This window comes from Populus nigra, chromosome 4, assembly GCF_951802175.1.
Source record: "Populus nigra chromosome 4, ddPopNigr1.1, whole genome shotgun sequence".
NCBI lineage: Eukaryota > Viridiplantae > Streptophyta > Magnoliopsida > Malpighiales > Salicaceae > Populus > Populus nigra.
Window position 1 is genome coordinate 8934285 of NC_084855.1, and position 6083 is coordinate 8940367.

General features: G+C 34.0%; 1 pseudogene; it reads left to right on the forward strand.

Annotated features, from left to right (window-relative positions):
* Positions 1–675: 675 nt before the first annotated feature.
* LOC133691885 (GPN-loop GTPase QQT1-like) lies at positions 676–2945 on the forward strand (annotated as a pseudogene).
* Positions 2946–6083: the final 3138 nt, after the last annotated feature.

Consider the following 6083-nt stretch of genomic DNA (forward strand, 5'->3'; position numbering starts at 1 on the left):
AACGAGAGAAGCCTGAACTGTACTGCCAGGCGGGTAAAGTGGGCTAAAGACCTAAACGGTAGCCCAGTTTTCTATTTGGAGTAGACCTGTTTCTCCTTTTCTTTTTGAGAATTTTAGAATAGACTCCTTGGGTGTGCCCTCATGATTCATGAATTATGATGGTCCAGCTAAGCTTGGTCCTCTCAAAATAATTCCCATGTGAAATACTTATCAAATATTTTTGTTTTCTTCGGTACAGATGGAAAGAAAAAAGCAACAACACTTGCCTTTTTTGTCACGTTTGGGAACGCGGCTGTAATTATATTTCTAAAAAATTTAAAATTTTTTTTGGTTAAAATTTAATATGATTTATATGTTTTGGATCGTTTTGATGTGCTGATGTCAAAAATAATTTTTTAAAAATAAAAAAATATCATTAACATGTATTTTAACACAAAAAATTATTTAAAACACATCCGTAACCATACTGCCAAACACGCTCTTAGAGTAGCAAACACTAGCGGCATCCCCTTGAATAATGCGCAGCACTTGCATCAGTCTAGAAAAAGCAAGGATTTGTACCAGCAGATATGCCAAGGATTAGCATGTCATGTTTAAATCATATTTCCCCAAGCTAGAACCGTGTGCCCTAAATAATCAGGTGGATCGCTTTGATCTAAAATTGAAGTTTAAACCTGGTCCAAGTTGGTTTGGGGACCACATGCAGCATGTCTTTTAAAAATTTTACTATCCGTAGTTGTAATTACTAATTTGTAAACAAGCTACCATGGATTCATTGAATCATAGTCACCGGGAAAATGCAGATATAGTGAAAAACACACAATTATCGACGATCATATATATGGTTCCGCATAGCCCTATCCATTTTGCATCCTAGAAAACGTATTTGTAAATATTTTTCGGTCGAAGATCGTAGCAGGGCATTTGGTCTTTTCGAAAGCTTCTCGTTTTGTGTGTGAGAGGCCCCAGGTTCGATTTTCGGAATGCTCCTACTTATATTACGGAATGGTGGTGTTTGGCCTACCAGAACCGGGAAAAACCACCTGCTGCAACGCAACATCCTCCAATTCATAAGCCTAATCGGAAGGTGATTTACAAGATCAACGAAAATGCTGATAATAGTAATTTATTCATGTTAATGGCTTCATTCAGGAACGTTACAGTTATCAATTTGGATCCTGCAAACGATGCATTGCCGTAAGCTTTCTTTCTTTCAAAACCCATTTGGCAATATTTGTTTGGTCATTGCGAAAGATTGTCCTTTACAAGCATGTAGGTATGATTTTGCTACTAACATTGAAGATCTCATCAAACTAATTGATGTAATGAACGAGCATTCCCTTGGTCCCAATGGAGGTCAGCCTACCTGCCTGCCTACTATTTCATATCACTCTTTATCGTTGCTCTCTGCTATTACTTAGTTGCTTAATGCAAAAATATTATCTGGTGTTTCTTTAGGTCTTGTTTATTGCATGGATTATTTGGAGAAGAATATCGGCTGGTTGCTATCTAATTTGGAACCTCTATTGAAAGGTTGTACTAGGTTGTTCTGTTTTGAAGTCTTAAAACCCACTAGTTGATACTGGAATTATAATTCTCAAACACTCTGACTATCTTGCAGATCACTACCTTCTTTTCGATTTTCCATTCAAATGTCAAGAATGTTATCATGAAACTCATTAAGAAGTTGAATCTTAGGGTATGCTTTGCTTCCTTAAGGCTTCTATATGATTTTAACCTGTTAATTACTATGTGATCTTGATATTATGATTGAATTTCTCAATTTATGCAGTTGATTGCCTTGCACTTAGTTGATGCCCATCTTTGCAGTGATCCTGGAAAATATGTTGGTGCATTGCTTTTGTCACTATCCACAGTGCTTCATCTGGAACTCCCACGCATCAATGTCTTGTCTAAGATCGATCTAATTGAGAGCTATGGCAAAGCTAGGTTTGGTTCCTTTCCTTTCTTTCCTGTTTTGAGGATTATGTTATCTTGACGAAATATTTTAAGTACTTGTCATAAATGTCTTTCGATGTGTGCAGCTTTTAACCTTGATTTCTATACAGACGCGCAATGTATACTTACCATATTTGCAGCACCATCTCGATCAGGATCCTCGTGCTGCTAAGCACTGGTCTTTATTCATTCCTGAATTCTTCAAACCAATCTTTGTTCTATACTCCATGCATGGTATGTTGAATGCTTGAGTTTTACCTTTATCAATTCTACCCTTTTGCTCTTTTATCCATGTACAACATTGTGGGAAATAGGATGTGATTCTGTTGATGACATTAATTTCAAATATAAGATCATACCCATCGCAAAGTTTGATTCAACAAGTGGTCATATGGTAAAAGATGTAAAACGGTGCTTTGCAGAAACGATGGTTCTGAATGTGAGATCGTCATCAGTCTATGTTGGGTTGTTTGAAGGTCCATAATTAAACTGATGTACCATTGACTGGAGAATGATATCAATTCTGATAAACATATTGGTGTAAATACCCATTCAGTTGTAGAATATTTTTCATTTGAAAGCTGCTAAAGCTTCTTTTTGCAGAAAGCTTGCAAAGGAGACAAAGTAAAAGACTTCAGCTTTGTCGTTCTTACAACTTTAGACATTCAGGCTTGTGAATTTCTTCCCGCTTCTTTCTCAAAGTTTGTATAAAACGTTTATGGATGTGTTTTTAGATAGACATTCAAAGAGAGTGTAGGGAATCTTGTGAAATTGATAGACAAGATCAATGGTTACTTCTTTGCTGGCATCGAAGACAGTGCAGTTGAATTCAGCAAGATTGCAGTTCGCCCTGTTGGTCGGGATTACTACCGTTATCCTTACTGTTGTTAATGTTTATTGTGTTTCGATGCAGTCAGGTGACTTAAGGTATTATTCTTGTTTAATGGTTCTCTTTATTAAGCATGAGTGATCCTACCTTGTTTCTACTTACTGAAGCTCATGCACTTGTGTAGTTGTGTGCTCCAGTAGATCTCACGCATGTTCATTATGTATATAATGGTGCTTATCTATTTTAATAGTTCTTAGGAAATTTTCATATTTTGTCAGAAACTAAGATCCGGCTGTCTCAATAATAGATTTGTTTTCATTATGGCCTCAGTAATTGGTAAGTTATTGACATAGAATTAGCTTTTTCCTTGACCAAGCAGTCCACAGCTGCAGCAGTGCAAGAGAAGGACATGCATGAAGGGTGATGAAAAATTTGATTATGCTGACTGGAAATCTAGTCTGTTGAGACAATTCTGTAGTTTACTGGTAGATGATACATAGAACACAGATCCAGGAAGTTCGCATCGTCCTCCCTCCACTTGCATTCATGTATGATGTATATAATGAAAGATTGGAAGCTGAGCTTTTCTCAGTGATTATGGATTGAGGCTCATTCCTGCACGCGGAATTTAGCCCACAACCTCCCCTTCCCTTTGAAGGAGTAAGTTGCTACCAGTGGAGCCCCGTTGGTCGACCTATTCAATGTTGAACGGCATCTCGGCATTGCGAAATGATCTGCATAAGGGGCACTCGCCCTTAGCAACTGCCCTGACACTCGCTCTCCGATGAAACCACGTGAACTTAAAAGCATAATTAAGCAACCGGTAATCTTTCTTCTTCTTTTTTCCTCTCGTTTCCTCATCCCTCTCAATCTCACTTGCAACTTTCCTGTTCTTTCACAAGAAGAATCGCGGTGGATTTGTTTTACAAAGCTTGATGACAAAGGCGTCGGCAGACCTAATCACACTATATAGGGCCGGGGGGCTCAAATTGTTAGCATCAACTTTCAATGGCCTCCGGCACACACTCCATCAAATTAATTAATGAATTCTCATGGTTCCAGAAACTAAATATCTAATTCTTACAGTTTATATACAATTTAATATTTTCATTTATTTCATGATCTTTTACATTTTAATTTTTTAAAATAAAAATAAAAAGACAAGATGGCAATATAGAAAGATTCATAAGAAAATAGAACATTTATTCAAAACTAAATATGATAAATCAAGCTTGGTCAACGCTGGTCAAGTAACTGTTTAGTTATTTCTTTATATTATAGGGATTAGTCGATTTATTTTGATAGACTAGAGGGACCAAGTTACAACTCACTTAAAACGTAGGCATCGTTGTAACCAAACAGATCAGGGTATTTATTATAAAGGAGCGGAAGAGAAAAAAGAAAAGAAAAAACTCTATGTATCCGTGAGGAGTTTTATATTATTTCTGAATTAAAAATTATTAGTTATTTTATGAATTTATTTCAAAGATATAAATATAAATATGAAAGAAAATATATATACATGATCCAATTTTTTTATTTTTTTAAATTTTTTTCTTTCCTCCTGGTATCATTTCTTTTATCGAGTAATTGTCTCTAATTATTTTTAGAATAATATAAAATTTCTTGTGTCGAACATTGATATATACATCTGGATCATATGTATATATATGATGCATGGGGTGTAGCGAAAAAAAATAAATAATAAATTCAATTTCGAATAAGGAGAGGATACTATAGAATATGCAGTGCAGGGGATACGGTGAGGTGTTAAACTTGCAACTTTTTTTTTTGAGAAAAAAAAACATTTATATTTTTAATTCTTATGGTTTTTTAAAATCAAACATTTACCGTACTTCATGATAATAAATTAATTATTTTTAAGTCATAAATTTTTATAACAATAAAACTTAATTCAATATTATGATTATGTAAGAGTCATTTAAAGTTAAAACATAAGCAACATAATTTTTTTTTATATAGATTTCATTACGAGACATGGTCTTGACATCATTATTTGTAAATTGAAAAATTATTAATTTATTGTTTTCATAAATAACAAATTTAAGAAAGGTGAGAGGTTCTAATTTAATATGAAAGAGAAAAAATGAAAAAAATGATTGATATTAATTTTATGATTATTATACTCATTTTCCATATAATTTAATTGTTAGACATCTATTTATAATTGTAAAAGAATATAAATAAACCCCGATAAGTGTAATTTAACTGGTCAGATTCTAAGTTTGCTCTTTAGATATCACCTGTTCTAGTCTTACAAATCTCAGGATCACTGAAGGTTTACATGGTCTTTAACTTTAGAATTCGTAAAATTAATTGAGGTGCATACAAGCTGACTCGGACAATCACGATAATAATAAAAAAAAAAGAATATAAATAACATGATACCTCATTTTATTGGTTTTTAGTGCTGAATTCTTATTACTTGTAAAGTAATTTTCTTATAAAAAATTAACGTACCCTTCACGTATCTGATTTTTATATGTTTGTATAATATATAATTTTTGGGTATGTTTATACGAACTATTTAAGCAAACCAATCTTCTTCCTGAAGTAGCTATCAAAATCAGTTGATGGTGCTCATGAAAGAAACGAGCAAAGAAAAATATATGAAGAGACTCTTTTTTTCAAACTTGCAGAAAAGTGTACAGAGAATACATTAACTAAATGGCGATGCATGCGAACATATCTACAAAGGTCAACGCAGTCTGCATTGCTGCTAATTACCATCTAGAAGAGATCATTTCTATTTATTTAGGTACAGATCAGGAGATACATGATCATATCTGGAAGAAGAAGTTTCTGCCTTGTAATACAAGCAAAGGGGGGAATGTGAAATCTGTATTTTTTGGAAATGAATCAGAACAACATCCCTGATTCTAGCTAGATTCTCAAGTACAAGGCTGTGATTGAAATTAAAAAGAAAAAAAAAACATTATTAATGTGAATGATGTTTTGTGAGAATTAAGGGGTACCCTCTCCTCTTTTATTTTTTATTTTCTAGAGAGAGAGTGACTGTCTATGCAGGAATTTTCCTATGACTTGAGATATTGAAGGAACAAGCTAGGAGTAAACTTAATTACAGCGCGTTCAATGGACGTGATTTAGATCTGCTATCTTGCAAGAGTCAAGAGTACTATAGTGCACAGCGACACCTCCATTGAATGCGAAAGCAAGATCATACATATATGGACTTAAAGATTCCAAAGTTAGGAGATAAAATACCAAATAATTTCATAATTCGTTGGTCTCTGTTTCGACGAAAGGAAAGGAA